Source organism: Schistocerca cancellata, chromosome 1 (genome assembly GCF_023864275.1).
Source record: "Schistocerca cancellata isolate TAMUIC-IGC-003103 chromosome 1, iqSchCanc2.1, whole genome shotgun sequence".
In the NCBI taxonomy this organism is placed as follows: Eukaryota; Metazoa; Arthropoda; class Insecta; order Orthoptera; family Acrididae; genus Schistocerca; species Schistocerca cancellata.
In genome coordinates this window covers 903,720,665-903,748,206 of record NC_064626.1, presented here as the reverse complement: position 1 = coordinate 903,748,206, position 27,542 = coordinate 903,720,665, and the positions used below count along the sequence as shown (strand labels likewise).

Here is a 27,542-nt window from a genome sequence, read left to right as displayed (position 1 = left end):
GGCGGGGTGGCGAGCTCCGGCGACAAGTGTTAGCGCTCGCGACACGCAGCGGCTGCGCCGGGCGACAGCGTGGGGCGCGCAGCCGTGGTATTTGCTGCGGACACTGTGTCAACACGGAACTGAGCTGGCGCGAGGGGGCAGGCGCGGCAAGCGGGCTACACCGGCACAGGAGAGAGTCGTCCGCGGAAGTCGGGGCCGACAAGGAGCTTAAAGCTCTCCAAGTGGCTCATTATACGGAGAATACGAATCTCGTATTGTCGCTGCGTTCACTACAGTAAATGAGCAAAAGGTATGTAGGGGACGTAATAATAAATAGCAAAATCTGACACTGATGAAATTAAACGATTTTGTTGTTATTGTGGTCTTTAGTCCAGAGACTGGTTTGGTGCAGCTCTCCATGCTACTCTATCCTGTGCAAGCTTCTTTATCTCCTAATACCTACTGCAACCTACATCCTTCTGAATCTGCTTAGTGTACTCGTCTCTTGGTCTCCCTCTACGATTTTTACCCTCCACGCTGCCCTCCAATACTAAATTGGTGATCCCTTGATGCCTCAGAACATCCTACCAACCGATCCCTTCTTCTAGCCAAGTTGTGCCACAAATTTCTCTTCACCCCAATTCTATTCAATACCTTCTCATTAGTTATGTGATCTACCCATATAATCTTCAGCATTCTTCTGTAGCACCACATTTCGAAAGCTTCTATTCTCTTCTTGTCTAAACTATTTATCGTCCACGTTTCACTTCCATACATGGCTACACTCCATACAAATACTTTCAGAAACAACTTCCTGACACTGAAGTCTATACTCGATGTTAACAAATTTCTCTTCTTCAGAAACGCTTTCCGTGCCATTGCCAGTCTACATTTTATATTCTCTCTACTTCGACCATCATCAGTTGTTGTTGTTGTTGTTGTGGTCTTCAGTCCAGAGACTGGTTTGGTGCAGCTCTCCATGCTACTCTATCCTGTGCAAGCTTCTTTATCTCCTAATACCTACTGCAACCTACATCCTTCTGAATCTGCTTAGTTTATTCATCTCTTGGTCTCCCTTTACGATTTTTACCCTTCACGCTGCCCTCCAATACTAAATTGGTGATCCCTTGATGCCTCAGAACATGTCCTACCAACCGATCTCTTCTTCTAGTCAAGTTGTGCCACAAATTTCTCTTCACCCCAATTCTATTCAATACCTCATCATTAGTTATGTGATCTACTCATCTAATCTTCAGCATTCTTCTGTAGCACCACATTTCGAAAGCTTATATTATCTTCAGGTCTAAACTATTTATCGTCCACATTTCACTTCCATACATGGCTACACTCCATACAAATACTTTCAGAAAAAACTTTCTGACACTTAAATTTATACTCGATGTTAACAAATTTCTCCTCTTCAGAAACACTTTAATTACCATTGCCAGTCTTTATTTTATATCCTCTCTACTTCGACCATCACCAGTTATTAAACGATAACTGAATCAAAAACGTTATAGTAAACATAGGTCTACAAATGCATCATTTCCGAGATAACTGTGTTACGTGATCACAAGCTACTGCTGGCTTCAATATAAAATGTTGCCCTCGTTAGTAAAAATGTTAATCGATCATGACAGTTTCAACGTTTTACAGGGAATGCTAACGGTGTCAAAATTTGTTGACTTATTTCAGTTACTTAATGAAGCAACACATTGCATATCTCACACTATGCCATACAGAAGTTCAACAATAAACTAAAGAAGGTACTGAATAAACATGTATCTTATTAGCAAGGGAATAAATTCATAATTTACGAATAATAAACCCAACAGCTCCGAAGTTCAGGTTCAACCAAAAATCCATAAAACTACTGTTTCCATCAGAGTCATTGTAAATGCTGTGTACCATCTAGGTAACGAATTTATGAAAAAGCTGCTTTCAACTTTAAAAATTCGATATAAATTTCAAACCTATATTTCAGTAAAATATGGTTACCAACCTACTCTAGGCTTCAAATAACTTCACGTCTCAATCACTGTGAAACTTATTTTCCTCAATACAATAAACTTATGCAGCAGCATATCTGTCAAGGAATCCCTGGATACAATTATATATATATTTTTTGAAATACCGGAGAAATTCCACAGGGAAATAGTTGAACTATTCTCATTCAGTGGCAAAATGTATAAACAGGATGCAGGTCTATCAATAAGTAGTCCACTCTGGAGGATCATTGCAGACATTTTCATTAATCATACTGAAAAGAAACTTTTGAACAACAGTTACATCATAGCCAAGAAAACTGCGCTACCACGCATGCGTAGATAACACACTCATGGTATATAATGAACTGAAAAAGAAATATAAACTTTGTTTTGTACATTTAATAGTTTAACACAAAAAAAAACAACTTCACCAGAGATACATTACAATAACTAACACAAATCAGACCCTGAATGTCATTATACACAGAAAACCAACAAATACATATACTGCCACTGATAAATCCTTCACACACCTGCCCATATAAACAAGCTGAATTCAAAGTGTTCTTAAACAGAGTACAGGAACTCTATTTAGTTCTATTGACTATGAGACAGAAGTGAACATAATCAAATCCATTGCACACAGCAATGGCTATTGTGAACATGAAATAAATGCACTTTCACAACACATAACTACCTTGACCACTATCTAGAACAACACATAGAAATCTAAGTCTAGGCCCTATTTAGATGTAATTTCGAGAAAATTAGTCAAGCTATTTATAAAAACACACATTTCAGATCACTTTTACCAACACCAACAACCTATGGGGGATCTGGTTCATGACATCCAAAGACTAGCTGGGAAACTGAATAAATCATGAATTTATAAAGTAACATCCGGTCATTGCAACAAATATCACAGTGACCAAATGCGTAGAAATTTAAAAATCCGTTTTGAAGAAGATACTGTCTGTTTTAGACTTGAAGGAGCTAATAAGACAACTGCAGCGGAGATTTTAAACGAAACAGAACACAGTATTGCAATAGACTGCGATTATAGAGTATTGCATAGTTTAGAGCAAAGCAGGAAAATGGACATCTTGGAAGAAATAAAAATACTCATCCACGGCCAAAACTAGAAAAACGAAATTGCTGATTTCATGAACTCATACTTCTTCATCAACTTCAATTCATGACGGTAAAATAGAATAAAGAATATGTAAAACCCCAGGTATCAACAGCACTGTCTTTGTAATTCTTTAAAATAAAATAGTTTTTGTACTTTCATTTTAACATCAAATTGGCAAAGCTTCTCTTATTATATTTTGTCAACCAACATCAGAGATGCAATGGCGAGATTTGCAGAACACATTGCAAGCGAGTGATAACACGAGGATCGACATATCGATATTTAAATCGAAACATTTGTGTTTTGACCGCCATCTTATTTCTACTGCACAGTATAGCTGATTGTGATGTATTTTAAATGTCACTTGCAAGTTTGTGGACAGTGGTTGACATCGAAGCAATAGCACTGGAGGCAACTGAACACCCAGCAAGAAGACAGACATATCATATGAACAAAATAAGTCATTACTTGAAAGTATTTTGTGTATTAACAGCGGCTTAACAAATTAAGCAAATATTCTTTCAAATTCGGTTCTCCTTCATCGCTGGATGACGACAGCACAAGTCAACTTTAATTTCTATACGTACTTTCGTTAACTGTTTTTGTACTGCCATTATACCCTGGAGATGAGGTCATTCTCTAGAAACGCGCTACTTCATTAAATGACTTAGTAAGTCAACATATTTTTTGAATAGTACCGGCCTCGGAGAGAACTTTTTCATAATACAAATGTATTTCTAAGCTTTTCGATTAAGTTCCCACATAACTGGTCTCATATTGTCCCCCATGGCGTAGCATTAACAAGAATTACTGTATCCTTCAGCGCGTTCCATGTTAACATTTACTGTACACTCGACCCGTTCAATAAATTGTACCTCGTGTCGTTCTCAGATTTGGAGGCCATAATGAACTCTTACGAATTTATTACAAATCCGCCGAATCGTCTCGTAAGTCTTGTCAGGACTATGTGACCTGCTGTTCCTGTTCTTCAACTGCTTCATCAGTAGCGGTGTACATTTCAAATTCGAGGTGAATGTAGACAGGAAAATCCAGAGGGCTGAGGTTCCGTATTCTTGAAGTTGAAGATGCAAACCCTCGTCGATGTATCAGTCGAGAACCATACAGGAGCGCTAGACGTTGTCTTATGCCAGCAGAGAAATGTACCGATGTCCTACATTGTATCTACCACATTAGCGAACGTTCCGTTAGTGTGAAATTTGGGTCCATTTAGTTGGGCCATTGACGTAAAAATTTACATATCAAATGTATTTATTCTACGGCAATACATAAATATGGGATATGCGAAATAATATCAGACTTCAAAAAGAATGTGATAATTCTAATTTCACAGAAGGCAGGTGCTGACAGACGAGAATACTACCAAACTATCAGTTCAATAAGTCACGCTTTCAAAAGAGTAACACGAATTATTTAGAAGAAAACGGAAAAACTGACAGAAACGAACCTCGGGGGAATTCAGTTGGCATTCCGGAGAAATGTGGGAACACGCGAGGCAATACTGACACTACGACTTCTCTTAGAAGACAGATTAAGTAAATCAGACTTACGTGTATAGCGTATTTCGATTTAGAGGAAGCTTTCGACAATGCTAAATGGAATACACTTTCTGAAATTCTGAAGGTAGAAGGCACAAAATGTATGGAGCGAAAGGCTATTGGCAGATTGCTTAGAAAATGCAACAGTTCTACAGAAGAGATTGCTTACATTACCCCTGTCCGCCGTCCTCTGGAGTATTACTGTGTGATGTGCGATCCGCGTCACATAGGAGTGAGAGAGGACGTAGAAAAAGTTCAGAGAAGGGCGGTTCGTTTCATATTATCACGAAATAGAGGAAAGAGTGCCATGGGTATGGTGAGACTGGAATGCCAGAGGAATAGCTTCAAGGTGGTTCGATGAACCCTCTGCCAGGCACTTAATTGTGAATTGGAGAGTAATCATATGGATATAGGTTACAGATAGCTTGCATAGAAACCGGGATGCACTTCCTCGTATAAGACTCGAAGGACATGAGAGAAAGTAGTAGCTTAGAAGGGTTTGAGACAGGATTGTGGCCTACCTCTGACGTTATTCAGTATCTACAATGAACGAGCAGGAAAGGAGACCAAAGAATAATTCAGAAAAGGAATTAAAGTTCAGGGTGAAGAAATAAAAATTTTGAGGTTTGTCGATGACATTATAATTCTGTCAGAAATAGCAGAGCTTGGAAGAGCAGTTGGACGGAACGGACAGTGTCTCGAAATGAGAATATAAGATGAACTTCAAGAAAGGCAAAACAAGGGTAATATAATGTAGCAGAATTAAATCAGGTGATACTGAGGGAATTATATCAGGAAACTATACACTAAAATAATAAACGAGTTTTATTATTTTGGCAGCCAAATAAGTAATGATGGCCGAAGAAGATTGGATATGAAATGCAGACTGGCTCTAGCACGAAACTTTGTTTCTGAAAAATAGGGACTCGTTAACATCAAAAATGAAATTAAATATTAGGAAGACTTTTCTGAAAGTATTTGTCTAGAGTGTTGCCTTGTATGAAAGTGTAACGTAGACCATAAGCAGTTCAACAACAAGAATAGAAGCTTTTGAAATGTGGTGTTACAGTAGAATGCTGAAGATTAGGTGGGTAAATAGAGAAACTACTGAGCAGGTACTGAATAGAAATGAGGAAAATAGAAATTTATGTCTGAAGTTTACTAAAATCAGGGTGACAGTTGATGAGGCACGTCCTGAGAAATGAAGGGACCTTCAGTTCGGTAATGGAGGGAAGTGCGGAGGTATAAAAATTGTAGAGAGAGACCAAGGGATGAAAACAGTATGCAGGTTCAAATGGATGAAGGTTGCAGTAGTTATGAAACATAAAAAGTCTTGAGTAGGACCGAGTAACGTGTAGAGATGCATCAAACTACATGAAACTAGTATTCGGACTGAAGACATTATAAACAACATGACAAAATTAGTGGTCAGTTACTCCTCTTAACTACACATTCGTAATTAACCCGCAAAGAATTAATTTGCGGATGGAAGTTTACTGTTACCTTTCTTTTTCTATTATGGTATAGTTTCACCCTTGTCAGATTTTACTATGAATTATGCTACTCCGTGTAGGTTCAATAATCACACTCTGCCTATAGTACCAATGTGACGAAACCCACAAATACGAGAATATCTGCAAATAGTTCCCGCAAATCAACATGACCAGACAATGAATGCTCGATACTCACAGACACGTCCAAATAACAGCAGTGTACGAGAGTGGTTCAAAAAGTAAGGCCACAAGTCATCTGTGAAAAAAGGTGTATTTAGGAATGAAAATAGATACACGAAATTAATAAGACAGTACAATATATTTCTTTTGCACATAATCACCAGGTCTGTCTATCATTTGTCGCATCTCTTAACCAACCTGTCGAAACAACTAAAAGGAATGAAGAGTTCAGTCGTAGGAACTACTTAGCGTCTTGAACGGCGGTATCGGTTCAAAAGTGCTTCTGTCCAGATGCGGAATTTAATTCGCACGGGGCGACAATACGATGGTGAGAGCTGATATTGCCTTACTTATTGAACCTTCCTTGTATAATACAAACACGAAATGCAGTATCAGCGGCCGCTGTGGCCGAGCGGTTCTAGGCGCTTTAGTCTGGAACCAAGCGGCTGCTACAGTCGCAGGTTCGAATCCTGCCTCGGGCATGGATGTGTGTATGTCTTTAGGTTAGTTACGTTTAAGTAGATCTAAGTCTAAGGGACTGGTGACCTCAGTTGTTAAGTCCCATAGTGCTTAGAGCCATTTGCAGTAGCAGCATAGCCCCGATAGCTGTGAATGGCCTGAGCATACTAATAAATCGGTCGAGGTTTAAATGTTCGGATGAAGCATGTTTACACCTATAATCCTGCCTCGGGCATGGATGTGTGTATGTCTTTAGGTTAGTTACGTTTAAGTAGATCTAAGTCTAAGGGACTGGTGACATCAGATGTTAAGTCCCATAGTGCTTAGAGCCATTTGCAGTAGCAGCATAGCCCCGATAGCTGTGAATGGCCTGAGCGTACTAATAAATCGGTCGAGGTTTAAATGTTCGGATGAAGCATGTTTACACCTACATTTTACAAATCATGATGAAGTGCGAGGCAGAAGATACTCCGCATTGCACCGCGTACTAGTGTTCCTTCCCGTTCAAATCGCCTATAGAGTGCGGGAAAGATGACTCCTAAGAAGTCTCTGTATGCTCTGTAACTTCTGGTCTAGTAAACTGACGTACGGCTGGGAGAGCGGCGTTCTGACCACACGACCCTCCCTATTCCCATCCAGTGACGCCTGTGGGCTGAGGACGATATGGCAGCCGGTTGGTTCCATTGAGCCTTCATGTCTGGGCAGGGTTTAGTTTTTTATGCTCTATAATTTGTCTAATCTTGTCTTCGAGGTCTCCTGGAGCGATGAGTTGGGATTTCTCGAATCCTCACTTAATTTTGCTTGTTGAAACACTGTATCTAGACTTTCTGTGGATAGTCACGTCCAGTTGCCCGTATATTCATGTTTTTCAGCGTTCCATAACGCCCTGCCGAGGCTCAGAACTGTGATTATTCGTGCTACCATCCTTTATATGAAAACAAAGAAAGAACGTAAGTATCCAGATCATATCAGTTGACTAATGCTAGTGAGAAATATTGAGATTATGGATGCCTGATATTCATAATAGCCCGTATGGGATCGGTGTCTCGACAAGAGAAAAACAAAGGTGACTTAGTACTGATATCCGAAAACGGCACCGCATGGCCCTATGTATCCATACTATCACAACTATCGCTGTGGAGTGCGATCTATGTATGAAAAGGTTCACAAGATATTATACGCGAATGAGTATGATCAATAAATGGCAAGGCAACATAGTCTGGTCCTACAGAAACGTCTCCTGTTAGAAAGAGTTTACTACAGAAAGCGAGAAAAATCGGTATGAACTGGTGTATACCTTTCCTCGTATGTCCGCAGATGTCATCAATTTTTTGATGCTATAAAAATGGCTGCATACTATGTTACTATCTGGTAGGGTACACAAAATAACATTACTCATCTTGTTTTTCTTCAGAAAATGAAACTGTGTCTGATAGCAGGGTGGGCATTCGAAAATATCACCATTTCATTTGCACGTGACACAGCAGTTATAAGAGCTCTGAAGCTATGATGAGAAACACTCTTATTCGGCAATATCGGCGTTGAAAGGAACGACTGTAATACATATTCCGATGCACGAGCAGCTTCGAACTGTTAGTTCAAAGGAAAGCACGATACAATTATTGATGGTTCAAGCTTAAGAAAAAAAGCTTTAGAAAATATAAAATGTAACAAAATACTAAAAACACAGAAGAAAATAAGGATGAAATGTAGGACATCCGAGTACAGTATTACATACAAGAGGACAATACTACAAATATTTACAACTCAAAAAACAAGAAAGAAATCCGCTCCGTCACACAAATTCTCCTACGTAAGGTAACAGGGGGGAGTCGTTTGGCTTACCGACAGCTCTCTACTAATTTTACCCGGTATGGATCCCAGTCTGGCAAGAAATACCCCAAAATGGTAAGAACCATAGTTTCATACACTATCTACTATGTGTGTGTTACATTCCCAGAGTACATATCGAATTAATCCGCTGCACTTAGATTTCTTACGACTAGTTTTACGCCCTTAAATTGTTCTGTTTGCACACTCTTGTATTTTTAATTGTTATGACTGTTTCCAGTGACTGATGTAACTTAACAGTAGCAAGGTTTTCCGCCTGGTAATGCAGAACACTGCCTTACATACAGTTACGCTGAGGAACGTCAGTTCTTGAAAAAAAAAATTCGCTCCATTACAGGCCTTACTTCATTCTTTAATAATTTTTTGCCGTACATAATACAGAATCACGCGGGTACAAAATTGCGGAGTTGGTATACAGTGTTTACGCGAAGACTAAAAGAGACATCCTAACAGCACTACCACTCACTTGAGCTGCCGCTGAAACTAATTCCACATCTCCGTAAACTCACTAAGCTAAAATGCGGTATTGTACCGTACACTTTACGGTAAGTCAAGAAACAAAGCATCAGCTTCGGTGCCACTATCTACTTCCTGTATCTCATACATGAAAAGAGGGAGCAGAATTCAGAAAAATCTTTGTGTACGAAATCCATGTCGACTGCGACAGAGATATTCGTTCTCCTTACACGAACTTAAAACGTGATCCGTAATCCACTACTAGCCTGAGGTAAACAAGGTAGGTCTTCATCTAAGTGTATCTGTTTTACGGTGCTTTCTGATACATGAGTCTTTTTAAAATGGTTTAAAATGCTCAGTTTCTCATTTACCTACGATAAACCGCTTCTAACGTTAATGCTGCTGTAGAGATTAAGAAAACAGGAGAGAGGACACAGACGTGCTTACTACTGTAAACTGGAACATAATTCTGCGTTATGTTGTGGAACGAACTAACATGGACGAGTTTCCGTTACTTGAATGTACAGGCGGTTCTTGGGGACCGAAGAATATCGCTAAAGGTAAGGGAAAAGTCGAGACTCATTTTATTTAACTGTTGCTGTAGTTCGTGTTACAGGACGACACAGCATTATAACTAAAGTACTTTATATATATTTGGTGTCTGGTCTTTTGGACAAGTCCGAAAGAACAGACACAATTTCGATCCTGCAGCCTCACGAATCAGCCAAGACACAATGCGATTAATGACGTTAGTTGTCAGTAGGCATTTATTTAAATCTATGGGCAAAGTTGAAAAGTTGTGCCAGAGCGGGATTCGAACCTGGGTCTCTTACCTACTAGGCAGGTGCGCTGACCACGGCGCCATCTGCACATAGTGGTTATCGCAATTGCACGGAGTTCTCTACCACGCCTCGCGTCAGACACAATTCTTAACATATCTAACGCACAACTAATGTAGTTCCCCTTGCCCACTGCTCGCGGCATGTCACGATTTCCCGTAAGTGTTAAGATGAAGACTATGAATTGATCACTTCAGTGCAGATGCACACCATGCTCGAACTTTTACGGGGATCGGCGAAATGCCGCGATTCACGAGGGTAATGGACAAAGGGGCACTACATTAGTAGTGCATGGTGAAATTGAGAATTTGGGTCTCATGGGAGGCGTGCTAGGTTAGTCTGTACTGTTTCAATGACCACTCAGTCTAGATGGCGCAGTGGTCTGCGTATCCGTCCAGTTTGTAGGAGATCCGGGTTTGAATCCCTGTCTGCCAGAAATTTCAATTTTCCACATTGATTTAAATCAGTGCCCACTAACAGATAATGTCATTAATTCCTTTGCGTCTTGATTAAATTACATTTTAACCAAGGAAATGTGTAACTGAGCGGATCATTGAATATATCCATTTATACTGAACGTAACAGCGATTACTGCATTTTCACAGTATATGATAACTTCATAATTTCCAACACACTGTCAGAAATACGAAACAGAAAATAAATGTGTGAGAAGCAGCAGAGTCGTCTGCACCATGTTGTTTGCGGTCGCATCTAGATAGACTGGCCGTAGGTGGTCTGTGTCCGTGTGAGACGGAGCGGCGCGCCCCAGTTGGAGAGTCGGGCCCGCAGCCCGGCCGGCTCCGCGGCCGCGGCGCCCACTCTCTTTATCGCGGCGCCGTCGCGCAGAGAGCAGCCCTCATCAGTCATCGGCGGTATCTGCCTGCTGGACGTGGTCCGCACCGGCCGCCAGGCCCAAATCACTGGCAGCGCCGCGGGCAGCCGCGCCGGATTGATTATAAGCCGCCGTCTTGGTCTTCATTTTCCCCCCTCCCCTCCTGCTTCATTACCACTCTGTGCGTCCTTAACTGGGGAACTGACGAAAGCCTTGCACACTGAAAGGTGGCTGCATCTTCCGCAAACTTTCATCATCACGAAATTAACAATATTTACTCACATTTACCATGCAGCAAGCGATTATTCGCTGCACTAAATGTAAATGTCGTGTGACTAGGGCCTCCCGTCGGGTAGACCGTTCGCCGAGTGCAAGTCTTTTGATTTGACGCCACTTCGGCGACTTGTGCGTCGATAGGGATGAAATGATGACGATTAGGACAACAGAACACCCAGTCCGTGAGTGGAAAAAATCTCCGACGCAGCCGGGAATCGAACCCGGGCCCTTAGAATTGACATTCTTTCGCGCTGCCCACATTTTTTTTTTTTTTCCGTAAGTTGATCTCATTTTGTTCGTTACAGTTTGTTCTACTTGTTCGGGGCGGACGTCCTACGACGTCCGTTTAAGTTCTTCATTGAGCCATCCACTCAGTTTTTTTTTATTGCAGAGCGCAACTAACCCTATGACCGAGCACACTGAGCTACCGCGCCGGCTGTCCACTCAGCTACCGGGGGCGAACATTCGCTGCACTTATAGACGTACTTTTCTCTCTCTGCCTTGCTGAAATTAGCTAACGCTAACTGTATCAATATATCGATATCTTCACAATCTGTACAATGTCCTTGGAGTAAAAGTTGGTAACATCGAACGTTGCAGCAGAAGTGCTTTGGTCTGTGTGTCACAAACACTGTCGTGACAATAGTCAAGGGATAGCGACATGCACATACACAGATGGCAGTAGTATCGCTTACACAAGGTATAAAAGGGTAGTACACTGGCGGAGCTGTCGTCTTCACTGTTGTGTCCCCCCCTACCCTCCATCTCTACACCCTTCATCTCCTTTCCCAAGGTGGCTTCCATCTACTCCCGCTCCCTGATGATGCCCTCTCTCCCTCCATTTATCCCTCCTATCAACTCTGATCCTCACCCCCCCTCCTTTCCTCTATCCTTTTCTTGGGCTCCCTCTCCCCCCTTCCATCCTCTTTTTTCCCCACCTACCCTCTCTCTGCCCCCCTTCTCTCCCCCGAGTCCTTTTGCATATTCCTTCTCTGCCTTTTCCCATTCCCTCTCTAGTCTGCCCTGCCCCTTCCCCCCTTAGGAGTCCTCTCCCTCCTTTGGTTCCCCCTCTTTCGTTTTTCCTCTCCTCCCTCCTTGTTTTCCCCCTCATCTGTCCAGGTCCACCGCCCCCAACTGCCCTAGGCTATGGTGTGTCCTCTTTGTGCTGACATTTTAGTGCAGTGTTTACAGTTAATGTTCAGTGTTGCGTGTGTTTTCCGACGTGTTTCGAACGGCCATCATGCTGTCGGAGGGTGTGATTTTATATCTCTTGCAAACAGAATCCAGACTGTCGCCATGTTTTTTAATTGTCTGTCGACTATGTTACCTGTCTGCATCCTGTGTATTTTATTCGCTTTGCCAACCCTTTGCTTTATGTTTTAACTTTCCACAATTTTCCGCCATTTTACAATTTAAGTCCCCGTTTTATCGCCTGCTTTTATTGTTTCTTAACTTCTCATTACGTTTTAAAAAGTCTGTAGGCTGCAGAGCAGCATAATAAGCTGCTGCCAGCCCGCCCCCTTCGGGGTGAATCGAAATACAATAAAGGAAAAAAAAGCGGAGCTGTCATTTGTATTCAGGTGATTCACGTGAAAAGGTTTCCAACATGATTAAGGCCGCATGACGAGAATTAACAGACTCTGAGCGCGGAATAGTAGTTGGAGCTAGGTGCACGGGACGTTCCATTCAGGAAACCGTTAGAGAATTCAATACTCCGACATCCACAACGACAAGCGTACGCCAGAGAATACCTACTTTCAGGAATTACCTCTCACCACCGACAACGCAGTGGCAGACGGCCTTCGCTTAAAGACCGAGATCAGCGGCGTTTGAGTAGAGTGTCAGTGCTAACATACAAACAACACTGCATGAAATAACCGCAAAAATCAACATGAGACATACGACGAATGTATCCGTTAGGACTGTGCGGCGAAATGTGCCGTTAATGGGTTATGGGAGCAGACGACCGATGCGAGCGTCTTTCCTAACGGCACGGCACCGCCTGCAGCGCCTTCCTTCTCGTGACCGTATCGGTTGGATCCTAGGCAACTGGAAAACTGTGGCCTGGTCAGATGAGTCCAGATTTCAGTTGGTAAGAGCTGATGGTAATGTTCGAGTGTGGCGCAGACGTCTCGAAGCTATGGTGCCAAGTTTCCAACAAGACACTGTGAAAGTTGGTGGTATCTCCACAATGAAATGGGTTGTGTTTACACAGAATGAGCTGTGTCCTCTCTGGATGCTCAGCTACTTGGGGAACATTTGCAGCCATTCATGAACGTCATGTTCCCAACAACGATGGAGCTTTATGGATAACAATACGCCATGTCATCGGGCCACAACTGTTTGCTGTAGGTTTGAAGAACGTTCTGAACAATTCGAGCAAATGATTTGGCCAGCCAGATCGCCCAACATGAATCGCATCGAACGAGATGCTGCACCATGCCAGGGAAAATTAGGTCCGACGCTGTACTGCGAAGTATCCCGTGACTTTTGACTCTTCAGTGTAAAAGGACATCAATGCCTAGGGGGCTTAAATAGAACACGTAGGTTTATACTAACTATGTGGTGAACTTTCTAGCAGGCTGGAAGCAAGAGGGCAACATGCAGTTCGTTGCATATTAGTTCCGGATTTGTAATTAACACTGTTTAATTTGATCTAATTAATCATTGCTAAGAGAGCTCTACCTGTTACGGGGCTCAGGCTTAGTTATGGCTGTCTACTCGCTCTCATTCTTGTTCTTCTTCTCCTTCCTTGCTTTTCCCCGTTTCCCTAAGGGAGTTGGAAGTCTCATACGGGTTTTGGCAGTATTATTAATACTTGGTAGCTGTATGCCCTTTTTGAAGCCACCATCCCCGACCCCATTGTAGAAACTCGTACACAAAAACTCTCAGCATCTACAGTACATCTCATGTTCAAGTGTGAGAACGTCTTATAAATGTTTCTGTGGTATGTATCTGAGCTGGAACGTGGGTAACAGACCGGTATTTACTTAGTTGGACACGTGAAACCACCTAAAAACTACGCCCAAGCTTGCCCCACCAGTCCTCATCGTTAATTCTGGATGCGAATTCTGTCGAGGATAGGCTCGCCTCCCCAAATCCCGGAAGTGGCGCATTAACACGTACGGATATCTGGGGGCGGGGGGGGGGGGCTGTCTCTAAGGAATTGATTCAAAATCGTTTTTTTTTTTGGATAACCAGTGTACCTGATTGAGTGCCATACAACACATGCACTGGTCGTTTTAACAGTAGTATTATCAGTGGAAAGAGGTAATAAAACGTTCAACTTTCATATGGTGATCCCTGCCAGGCCTTCGTTTTACAAATACAGTTGTTAATATAACTGAACGATACGGAAGATGGAACCTAACAGAGATCCTAATGCGAAACAACCAACGATGAACCTATTCAGAATTATTGACCCAAAAGTTTGTTAACATTTGCAAATGTACTAATTCACGGAATAATCTAAGCAGAAAGGTAAATCTTGACACACATGCGTGAAATGACATGGGGTTTTATTGAAACCAAAAACAAGTGCAGAAACAGGCCAACAGATGGCGCTAAACAGCAACACGTCAGTGACCCTGAATGAGAATCGTGTATAGAATGAATTACAGTGAGACAGGGAGTCATATGCGCCAGAAGCCGCGGTATGTTGACTTTACCAGAAACGGCACTGTTACTGAAGCTTTACTATCGGAATGGAGACTCCGCTATTGCAGCTTTACGATACTGTCGCCATAAGACAAGCGTCGCTGTAAAAAAAATGATCACGAAGTTCGAAGCCGCGGGCCATTTAGACGATCGTTCGCGTCGTGGGCTACCACACAACTGCTACCGCGGCTCGGACAGATCAGGAAGAAAAGCGGAATTTGGCGATTTCATCCCCGGATGGTGATGTCCATGCTCGTGAAGTCGCACGACGCATCGGCGTTCCATGCACTTCTGCTTGGAGAGCACTAAAGTGTACCCTCCAATGCTATCAGTACAGAACCCAGCGTCATCGTGAACTACTATCCACCGATTCCGTGACAGGGAGAGAATTTGGGGTGTGAGCGCTTCAAAAAATGGATGGAAGATGACGGCTGGTTGTCTAACGTGCTATGGACCGACAAAACCCATTTCAGACTCCGAGGGTCTGTCAACAGACCGTTACCGAAAGGCAAGTGGAATTACTTAGGCATGGCCTGAATGTCTATAGGAATGGGAAATAGAACGTGGCTGGATTTAGCACCTTTCCTGGGGCGAGTCTTACTACTCATTGGGGTATCTGTGTAGTCACTGGCGAAAGGGCAGCCCTTTGTTAGGCTTAGCTCATATTTCAGCCTATCGGTATTAAAGAAAAAAAATCTAACAGGAAATCTTGAGCCTTAAACTCGTGAAGTTAGGAAAGTAGTGTAAAACGAATACAGGGTTGAAAAATAAAATCGATGAATTTCTGATTTATTGAGATGAACACCTGCCAATAAATCATACAAATTTAATGTGTTTTTCTGTGTATCATTTTATCTCTGCTATCGGAAGGCTGAATGTGGATCCAGTTATTGCCGGTCACGTACGTAGTAGACAGAGGAAGATACCACATATGTTAAGAATGCATAGAAATATAAAAACATAAATCTTTCAGTGATCGGTATTTACAGGTTGTGTTGCAGAAGCAGATTGTCATGAAAGTTAATCAAATACCGCGCTTCATCTGGCAATTTTGAATTATGAAACCACGTTAGTTATCATGAAACGTCTTAACTTCTAAGCATAATGAGGAATTATATAAACATTAACATTTAAATTTGTTGGACAATATCTATTCTAGAGCTATACTTGAGTCCCTTGCCAGTTCATATAACCTAGCCACCGTCACACATTTTACAAGAAGAGCTATGGAAATCAGCAATACTTATTTTGACCACATTTTTAAAGCTGTATCGAGTTCGCGTAGAGTAATTCCCATAGTTAATAGTCTTTCAAACTATGACGCCAGCTGTTGACGTTCAATATCAACAAATTCTTTATATCCATCGTGGATGACGAACTGTAATTGTGATTTGAACTGGCAGTTAATGTGGGTGTAGCACGCAAGAAGACCCTTTTGGAATTTGTTATGACTTATTGTGCTGTTACTTACTTACTGAACCACTGCAGGCTCATCATGCAGGTGTGACATGAACGTTACATCTTGGACCACGTACACGTGATTATCAGCCTACAGTGGCTGAGAAAGTAGGAAAGCAGTGAATAGCAGAACAAATCGTATGAAATTCCAGATGTGTCTTGTTGCGTGTAATACCTACATAAACCACCAGTTCCAGATCTAGTTGTCTGACATAAAAGAGAATAGAAAATTAAAAGCGTAATAAATGAAAAGAAATTGAGGAATTGGAGAAAAATTTATGAAATAAAAATTGGAAATATGTATACAACACACTTGATGTCAATGAGAAATATAGTATTTTGAAGTCGATGGAATGTGACTAAACCCTGGGTTATAAATAGCTGTAAGGAAATCAGTAGTAAAATAATAAAATGTCCTTCAATGATTTGTGTACTGTATCAACGTAACTACGTAATGAATGTCTTGACTTTTCCAGACAGGCTTAAACATACTGTTGTCAAGCCACTTAACAAAAAGAAGATGAAATAATTGTAAATAATTACCAACCAATCTTATAACTACCAATATCTCCAGCAATTTTCAAGATCATGTACAACAGACTTGATAACATTTAATAAAGAAAAAAAATACGCAGTAGCAAACAATTTCAATTTCAAGAATGACTGGAAACTAAGAAGCCTTACCTTCTTCTTTAATTTACTAGAATGAATAAATCAGCAATTATTGCCACTGACAAACTTTTGTGTATTGACTAAGGCATTTGAATGTGTAAACTAAGATATCCTCAAGCAAAATTTAAAACATCGTGAGAGAGCAGACACACAGCAAGTTCATGGTTTTTATATAATCTGAATGACAGACACTAAGATAGATCAGTATCAAGATGATCAGCTAACAGCAGATACTTCTACATCTACATCTACATCCATACTCCGCAAGCCACCTGACGGTGTGTGGCGGAGGGTACCTTGACTACCTCTATCGGTTCTCCCTTCTATTTCGGTCTCGTATTTTCTTTTGTTACGGGTATACAATGACAATGCAGAGATTGACATATAAGCAGATTTACCAAAGTATTTATTTGCAAGCTCTGCCATGTGGTAGGTACGATAGACAATAATATCTCTGTCTACAAAACTTTCAAGTCCTGGAACGTTAGGTACTCCTGTACCTCCTCGTACAATAGCTACAGTAAGCCAACCAATGAGGATTGTCGGTATGCCTCTGTGTGGGCTCAAATCTCTCTGATTTTATTCTCATGGTCTCTTCGCGAGACATACGTAGGAGGGAGCAAGATACTGCTTGACTCCTCGGTGAAGGTATGTTCTCGAAACTTCAACAAAAGCCCGTACCGAGCTACTGAGCGTTTCTCCTGCAGAGTCTTCCACTGGAGTTCATCTATCATCTCCGTAACGCTTTCGCGATTACTAAATGATCCTGTAACGAAGCGCGCTGCTCTCTGTTGGATCTTCTCTATCTCTTCTATCAACCCTATCTGGTTCGGATCCCACACAGCTGAGCAGTAAACAAGCAGTGGGCGAACAACTTAAGGTTGGGTCCTCTGTTGTTTCTTTTACGCATAAATAATCTTCCATTTGCACTATCAGATGATGCAAATTTCGTTAATTTTGCAGATGATGTAAGTACAGGAATAAAAGTCTGCTCCAGTCCCCTTACAGAAATGACAGGTAACCAAATATTCTAAAGCAGTGACAGATGGTTCCTAGACAATGGGCTGTGTTTGAATGTTGACAAGACTAGGTACATACTGTTCACTACATCTCATAACACTCAAGCATACATAAAAATATTGTTTTCAAGCACTGAAATACATGAAGTAGGAACTGTTAATGTTGGTTGGTTGTTTGGTTGATTTGGTGGGGGGGGGGGGGGCGAGGGAGGGGGAGGGCCAAACAGCGAGGTCATCGGTCCCATCGGTTACGGAAGGATGGAGAAGGAAATTGGCCTTGCCCTTTCACAGGAACCATCCTGGCATTTGCCTGAAGCGATTTAAGAAAATCACTACATTGCAATCAGGAAGGCTGGACGCGGGTTTGAACCGTCGTGCTCCCGAACGTGAGTCCAATGTGCTAACCACTGCGCCACCTCTCTCGTTCAGCTGTTAAGGTTTTGGGATTACAGATGCCTGTAGATAACTTCTTTAAATCTGAAAACCAACTGCTTACAATTAAGCACATGAATTCAGGTACGACTGCAGTACTTGAATTACTGCCTTAGGTGATTCAAAAATTGAGAAACTAGGTTATTTTGCATGTTTCTATTCACTAATGAGTTATAAAAGCGTTTTTTGAGGAAACTTAACTTTCGGGGAAAACATTTTTCAAAACATAAAAGCATGTTATATTAATTACATGGTGGTGTTAATTCTAAAACATTCTGCAGAGACTTCTTCAAGAAACTTGATATTTTTACGATTATTACACCGAATAGATGTTCATTAATGTCCTTTGTCATGGATGTATCTCTTTTTACTAAAATAGTAAAAACACGAATATAACACCAGGACCAAAAGTAACATCTACAAATGCTTAAAATTACTGTAGAAAGGTGTTAGATACATGGTTACACATGTGTTTAACAACGTGCCAGAACATAGTGAATGTCATATAGGTAATGTTGTGGAGTTTAAAAATTAATTGATTAAAAAACTTTCTGTGGTGCAACTCCTTCCATTCCATTGAAGAATATCATCACAGAAACTCTTCAGTTATGTGATTCAGGTCATTTTATATTTTGAATGAGCAGTACTTTTGAAAGGTTTACCAATTTTATTTTATTACACTTAAATTAAAGGGACATCTTTGACTTCCGTACACAAGCCAGAGACTGCACGCCATGGAGTCCAGCGATAAAATAAATTTTTACGTTGTAATTTAATGTACTCTTAATTAGATTATTAACTAGTTGATAATTGTATTGTATCTAATGTCTAACAGAAATAAACCCATAGTCAATTTAAAAATAATCAAACCATTCAAATAATGGGAATGTCATGTAATCTCCCAGGGCTGCATGTATTTTAGACTTGCTGAAATGAGATTATTTCCTGGTCTGAAGAGACGATATGATATGAAATGTATCCTGTGTGAGAGTTTTTATGAAGCATTCAAGGAATACGTTCTCCCAATTCTAAAACTTGTGGGTGCTGTGGATCAGGACATGGAAATGCTTTAAAATTGTTGTGGTGAGGTGACTGGGTATGAAATCGTATTTAGTTAGTCGTAACTAATTTATTGACCAATCCAAATTCATTTTAAATTAATTATTCAGCAATATCATAGCCATAATTATGTTTGCTTTCGTAACACAATCTAATTGCAACAACGTACACTATCTGATCACCAGCATCCAGAAATGGAGAAAGGAGGAGTTGCCACATTCATCAGGAACTGTCATAAATTTAAGAACATAGAAATTCATAAATTTTGCCTAGAACAGCATATGGAAGCATGTGCAACAGAATTAGATTTTCACAAAAAATCTTTCATAATATTAAGTGTATATCAAGCACCTGCAGGTAACTTTAATCTGTTTGTAAACCACCTTGAAGCTGTACTGGCCCATTTAACAACCAAAAACAAAGAAATAGTGGTTGCTGGTGATTTCAATGTAGATTTCCTTAAAGACTCTCCCAATAAGAACTTATTTGAGTTAGTAACACTATCATTCAACTTAATTCCCACAGTAAAGTGCCCCACTAGGATAGCCACTTGCTCACAAACAGCCATTGATAATATCTTTGTAGAAAAGTCCAATGAACAAAATTATATTACAAAACCAATAGTCAATGGCCTCTCAGACCATGACATGCAGTTCCTTCTGTTAAATGTTAATACTGAACAGGATATAAAATCTGTTAAATCTGAGTTCAAGAGGGTAATCAGTAAGCCAAAAATTGATTATTTTAGGACACTCCTCAGAGACATTCACTGGACTGATGAATGAAAAATATAACATTTTTGCTAATAAAGTGCTTACCTTATTCGAACACTGTTTTCCCCCAAAATACCAAGGTTAGAGCAAAGTCTACAAAGAAGCCATGGATTACTTGAGGAATAGGGGTATCTTGTAAAACAAAAAGAAAACTGTATCTGTCAATCCGAAACATTTCCAATGTTGATGCTATAGCACATTATAAGAAATACTGCAGAATATTAAAGACTGTAATACGGATGTCAAAGCAAATATATTACAAGGAAAAGATAGTCATATCAGATAACAAAATAAAGACAGTTTGGGATATAGTGAAGGAGGAGACCGGTAGAACCAGGCATGAAGAGGAACAAATAGCATTAAGAGTAAATGATACATTGGTGACAGATGTGTATAGTGTTGCAGAACTTTTTAACAAACATTTTATAATTGTTACTGAAAAGATGGGGTTGTCAGGTTCGGTAGATGCTGCTATTGATTACCTTAGACCAGACATTTCAAGTAACTTCCATAATATGAATTTGACCCTCACTACCCCAACAGAAATAATGTCCATCATAAAATCTATAAAATCAAAAACATCTAGTGGGTATAATGAAATATCAACAAAGTTAATTAAAGAATGTGATTCTGAACTAAGTAACATATTAAGCTATCTGTGTAACCAGTCATTTATCAGTGGAATGGCTGAAACATGCTGAAGTTAAGCCACTGTTTAAGAAGGGAGATAAAGAAATAGCATCAAATTTCCGTCCAATTTCACTGTCGCCAGCATTCTCAAAAATTTTCGAAAAAGTAATGTACAGTCGTCTTTATAACCATCTTATCTTCAATAACATACTGTCAAAGTCACAGTTTGGATTTCTAAAAGGTTCTGATATTGAGAAGGCTATCTACACTTACAGTGAAAATGTGCTTAATTCATTAGACAAAAAATTGCAGGCAACTGGTATATTTTGTGATCTGTCAAAGGCATTTGACTGTGTAAATCACAATATCCTTTTAAGTAAACTAGAATATTATAGTGTAACAGGAAATGCTGCAAAATGGTTCAAATCTTATATCTCAGGCAGGAAACAAAGGGTGTTATTAGGAAAGAGACATGTATCAAGCTATCAGGCATCATCCAACTGGGAACTAATTACATGTGGGGTCCCACAAGGTTCCATTTTGGGGCCCTTGCTTTTTCTCATGTATATCAATGACCTTTCATCAGTAACATTACCAGATGCCAAGTTCGTTTTGTTTGCCGATGATACAAACATTGCAATAAATAGCAAATCAAGTGTAGTCTTAGAAAGATCAGCCAATAAAATATTTGTGGACATTAATTACTGGTTCCTAGCCAATTCTTTGTCACTAAACTTTGAAAAAACACACTACATGCAGTTCAGAACTTGTAAGGGGTGTCCCAAGAGTATATGTCTGACATACGATGACAAGAAGATAGAAGAAGTGGACAGTGTTAAATTCTTGGGATTACAGCTTGATAATAAATTCAACTGGGAGGAGCACACCACAGAACTGCTGAAGCGTCTTAACAAATCTCTGTTTGCAATGCGAATTTTGTCAGACATAGGGGATATAAAAATGAAAAAGCTGGCATACTATGCTTACTTTCATTCCATAATGTCATATGGGATTATTTTTTGGGGTAATTCATCAAGCCAAGTTAACGTTTTCCGGGCACAAAAACGTGCAGTAAGAATTATATGTGGTGTGAACTCAAGAACATCCTGCAGAAGCCTGTTTAGGGAACTAGGGATACTAACTACAGCTTCCCAATATATTTATTCCTTAATGAAATTTGTCATTAAAAATATATCACTTTTTCAAACCAACAGCTCAATTCATGGAATCAATACTAGAAATAAGAATAATCTTCACAAGGATTTAAAGTCACTTAGTCTTGTACAAAAAGGTGTGCATTATTCAGGAACACACATTTTCAATAACTTGCCAGCAGCCATAAAAAGCTTAACAACCAATGAAATTCAGTTTAAGAGAAGCCTAAAGGATTTATTGGTGGCCAACTCCTTCTACTCCATTGATGAATTTCTTAGTAAAACCAACTGATTTGTATATAAGTACAACATAACTTCTGCACAATTTCAGTGCAGTAATGTGTTCACTGAAAATTTGTGTGTGTGTGTGTAAGTATAATCTAACTTCTGCACCATTTCAGTGCAGTAATGTGTTCATTGTAAATAAGTATTACAGTAGTTGTATTACATGTTTATTACCTTATAAATAAATAAAAAACTTTTTTATTTTAAATTCAGTGCATTAGTATTTGTAAAATGACTCTTAGTGTTCATTAAAAAATGACGATCATTCCACTTGGGACCTGTGGAATGGTACATTAGCTTATTTGTTTTAGTTGTAAATATTTGTCATGTATTGTTGTTTTTCTGACATGTTCCACATCCTGGAGGACCTCCTCACTACGGATCAATTGGAATGAAAGTAAATCTAATCTAATCTAATCACACACCTATTAGTGGACATTAAAATAATGCAGTATAACTGTAGCGAATGTATATGAAAAGAAGCAACAAATGTGACATAATGACTCGTTTGGCAGAACGTAGCATCCCCACCTTGAATAGTGCTGTTGACTCGACAAAGCACGAGCACTTCACCCGACGGATAGGTCATTCCAAATACTTTGACAGTAGAAAAATGGTTCAAATGGTTCTAAGCACTAGGGGAGTTAACATCTGAAGTCATCAGTCCCCTAGACTTAGAACTATCTAAAGCTAAGTAACCTAAGGACATCACACACATCCATGCTCGAGGCAGGATTCGAACCTGCGATCGTAGCGGTCACGCGGTTTCAGACTGTAGCGCCTAGAACCGCTCGGCCACCCCGGGCGGCTGACAGTAGAAGATCTGGGATTTATCTCAGGGTATTGCATTACTGTCTTGTGATCATAACGTGTTGAACGCCTCCCTTCTAGCCATACATAGCGAAATACTGCTAATCTCTTCTAGCATAAGGTTTACAATTGGATCCAACACCACCACAGTAGCGGGAGTTCCCTTTTCAGTGGCAGCGTCATCGAAGTGTTAGACATAAATCATGAGGATTTATGTCTAACACTTCGGTATTTTATTTGTTGCCCGTGAGTCAAAGAGAGATAATTGTTTGATTGACCATGTCGAGGAATATTTATTGAAAGAATATTGGAAGAATGTTTCAGCCGAATGTCAATAAGAGCTGAGACACTTAATCTCTGTGAGATGGGGATCGGACTCCATGCTCGTGTTCTTCCTGACTCTGATGTTCATGATATCTCTAGTGTTCATTCGACTTATCGCTGCATGAACACTTCATTACTAATGACGCTTTGAGTCCCACGATACCGTTCCCAGAAATATCTTACACACAACAACTGTTTCATACAAGATTGTAGACACACGACAAGCTTCCATTGCTCAACTAATCATTCCTTCACACAAATAACCTCCCTACACTTTCGCTGCTGCGTATAATAGTGGTTGCAGGGTATTCCACCCCACACAGTCCTGAAAATCAAGGCAAAGGTTCCTCTCACTAAACTTGCCCAAGTGATACACCTTCATAGATTTAGCTCTCTGATAATATAACACTTGTATTACTCCCCGGACGATCGCATACTTTTCAGCCATCAAACACAGAGACGCTCATCAAATCCCAGATAATTGCACGTATACGGGCTACAATGTCATCAAAGCCAATGCAAGAAGGATCACCATATAAGACATTACCGCATGAAAATCGGTGGTTTTAATGGCATCTCAATATTGTTCCACTTTTAACTTCTTCCTTTAAACTGTTTGAAATGAATGTTTCTCTTTGAAGAAAATTTACTTCAGTAGAAAGAAAAATAAGGACCGCAGCATCTTGTGTGTTCTGAATATACAAATATATGGAACATGCTTCTCAAATTCCATACTCATTGTCTCAACAGTTGAATGAAACATTAACTTATGGACTTATGCGCATCCGGAGTTATGTTAACTGGATAAGCAAATAGCTGCCCGTTTTAAAATACCAGTGCAGTCGCATAATGTTCGCTTTAACCAGACAGCCTGCAGCGCGTAACTCGCAGAGACGAGCAACACAGAACACGCACTGTACAGCGGACCGTTGCAGATCCAGCTGCTCACACATGCTCCCCGGGTTCTCTGATTCATTGCGACTGCCGCGCTGCACTGTAATTCCTACTCGCTCACTCTGACTTCATTTGCATAATTACTTTCTCATTCCATGGGAACAAAACAAAACTAGTTTGTCTTTAATTCAGTCAGTAAGTAGCATACCGGAATATAGCAAATATTTTCTACTAGTTCCGCATTGAATTATAGAGTTGTTCGCATTTTACAGCACAGTAACAGCCGTTCTTGATTGTAAAATTGTAGAGAAAAATATGACTATTTCAGACTTGGAAGAGAGGAAGCTGCAGGTCAATCTGTTACCAAGTCGTCTTAAATCTGAGAGTACAACACGGTCAGCTAACAACAGTAGCAAAGTGGTTTCTCTTAAAATGAAGATTAGGATTTAACGTCACATCAACGACGAGGTCATTACAGATATAGCACAAGATAGGATTGGAGAAGGGAATTTGCTGTAAAATAATTTATTTTTTATTCCGCTAACTAATTATTTCAATCAGCAGTATTAGATATTTATATTGCACACTGGTATTTGTTAGAAAAGTATAACACTTTACTCCTTCAGGGAAATCAATGTGAAAAAAAGGTTATGAATGCAAGATGTAAAGTAAATAATGAAAGAAACTGAGACTGAACTAGGAAAATGAACTCATTATTATTTTCGTAAGACAGAGGAAAACTCCATTAAGTAAGCAGTATCATAACGACTGCATTTAAATTTTTTTTCATTATCTGGTTGGTGGACAGGCTTTCCGTTTATTTTATAGTCGACTAATAAAATGACATAGACAGCTAAACGCATATTGGTTTGTGGGACGTAATTTGCTGATTTGATTTTTATGAAGATATATTTTCCTCAGGTGTTATAGGTCGTGCAGTATCGACAGTGACTCTTGTCGAATTTCTAGTCACTTCTCGTCAGTTATTAAGCTAGACAGTGAATTTTTAATTTCATCTCGTGACACTATCGACGTCGTGTATCTCTTACTTAAAGTGTCTTTGTCTCGAACTTAGTATACGCATTTTCTGCTACTACGATTAGCAAGTACTGATGAACGACACTAATGCACTCAGTAAACACTACTCGGCTGCCAAACTACCTAACTGGAACTGCCACTTAGACCGTGTGCAGCTGGTTAGACACCAGCTGATCGGAAGTATCTGGATGTTCCTACGTAATGTGCAACTGACGTCTAGATGTAAAAAGACGTGGACCCGCCAGTATAAGGAGGTAGGGAGTACTGTGTTCTCAGTAGAGTAGCAGTTTGAGCAGAACTGGTCAGTGAGGAGCACTCAGTGATTCCGAATATGATTAGCCCTTGGCTGACACCTGACTGGCAACTTCACGGACATTTCAACGTTTCTAAAGCTGCGTGAGTAACCTGTTGGTGGTATGACTCTGAAGTGGAAATGCGAAGGAACAAATGGTTCAAATGGCTCTGAGCACTATGGGACTTAACATCTGAGGTCATCAGTCCCCTAGACTTAGAACTACTTAAACCCAACAACATCTACATTTACATCTACATGATTACTCTGCAATTCACATTTAAGTGCTTGGCAGAGGGTTCATCGAACCACAATCGTACTATCTCCCTACAATTCCACTCCCCAACAGCGCGCGGGAAAAACGAACACCTAAACCTTTCTGTTCGAGCTCTGATTTCTCTTATTTTATTTTGGTGATCATTCCTACCTATGTAGGTTGGGCTCAACAAAATATTTTCGCATTCGGAAGAGAAAGTTGGTGACTGAAATTTCGTAAATAGATCTCGCCGCGACGAAAAACGTCTTTGCTTTAATGACTTCCATCCCAACTCGCTTATCATTTCTGCCACACTCTCCCCCCTATCATGTGATAATACAAAACGAGCTGCCCTTTTTTGCACCCTTTCGATGTCCTCCGTCAATCCCACCTGGTAAGGATCCCACACTGCGCAGCAGTATTCTAACAGAGGACGAACGAGTGTAGTGTAAGCTGTCTTAGTGGACTTATTGCATCTTCTAAGTGTCCTGCCAATGAAACGCAACCTTTGGCTCGTCTTCTCCACAATATTATCTGTGTGGTCTTTCCAACTGAAGTTGTTCGTAATTTTTACACCCAGGTACTTAGTTGAATTGACATCCTTGGGAATTGTACTATTTATCGAGTAATCGAATTCCAACGGATTTCTTTTGGAACTCATGCGGATCACCTCACACTTTTCGTTATTTAGCGTCAACTGCTACCTGCCACACCATACAGCAATCTTTTCTAAATCGCTTTGCAACTGATACTGGTCTTCGGATGACCTTACTAGACGGTAAATTACAGCATCATCTGCGAACAACCTAAGAGAACTGCTCAGATTGTCAGCCAGGTCATTTATATAGATCAGGAACAGCAGAGGTCCCATGACGCTTCCCTGGGGAACACCTGATATCACTTCAGTTTTACTCGATGATTTGCCGTCTATTACTACGAACTGCGACCTTCCTGACAGGTAATCACGAATCCAGTCGCACAACTGAGACGATACCCCGTAGGCCCGCAGCTTGATTAGAAGTCGCTTGTGAGGAACGGTGTCAAAAGCTTTCCGGAAATCTAGAAATACAGAATCAACTTGAGATCCCCTGTCGATAGTGGCCATTACTTTGTGCGAATAAAGAGGTAACTGCGTTGCACAAGAACGATGTTTTCTGAAACCATGCTGATTACGTATCAATAGATCGTTCCCTTCGAGGTGATTCATAAGGTTTGAATACAGTATACGCTCCAAAACCCTACTCCAAACCGACGTCAATGATATAGGCCTGTAGTTCGATGGATTACTCCTACTACCCTTCCTAAACACTGGTGCGACCTGCGCAATTTTCCAGTCTGTAGGTACAGATCTATCGGTGAGCGAGCGGTTGTATATGATTGCAAAGTAGGGAGCTATTGTATCAGCGTAATCTGAAAGGAACCTAGTAGGTATACAATCTGGACCTGAAGACTTGCCCGTATCAAGCGATTTGAGTTGCTTCGCAACCCCTAAGGTATCCACTTCTAAGAAACTCATGCTAGCAGCTGTTCGTGTTTCAAATTCTGGAATATTCCATTCGTCTTACCTGGTGAAGGAATTTCGGAAAACTGCGTGCAATAACTCCGCTTTAGCGGCACAGTCGTCGGTAACAGTACCATCGGCACTGCGCAGCGAAGGTATTGACTGCGTCTTGCCGCTTGTGTACTTTACATACGACCAGAATTTCTTCGGATTTTCTACCAAATTTCGAGACAATGTTTCATTGTGG

At 40.5% G+C, this 27,542-nt stretch overlaps 1 protein-coding gene across 1 annotated transcript in view; it reads right to left on the bottom strand.

The window, feature by feature from the left end:
• LOC126113047 (sodium-dependent serotonin transporter-like) overlaps positions 1-27,542 on the bottom strand; it is a 519,069-nt gene that overhangs the window by 67,132 nt on the left and 424,395 nt on the right. The gene's annotated exons all lie outside the window — the stretch shown is intronic.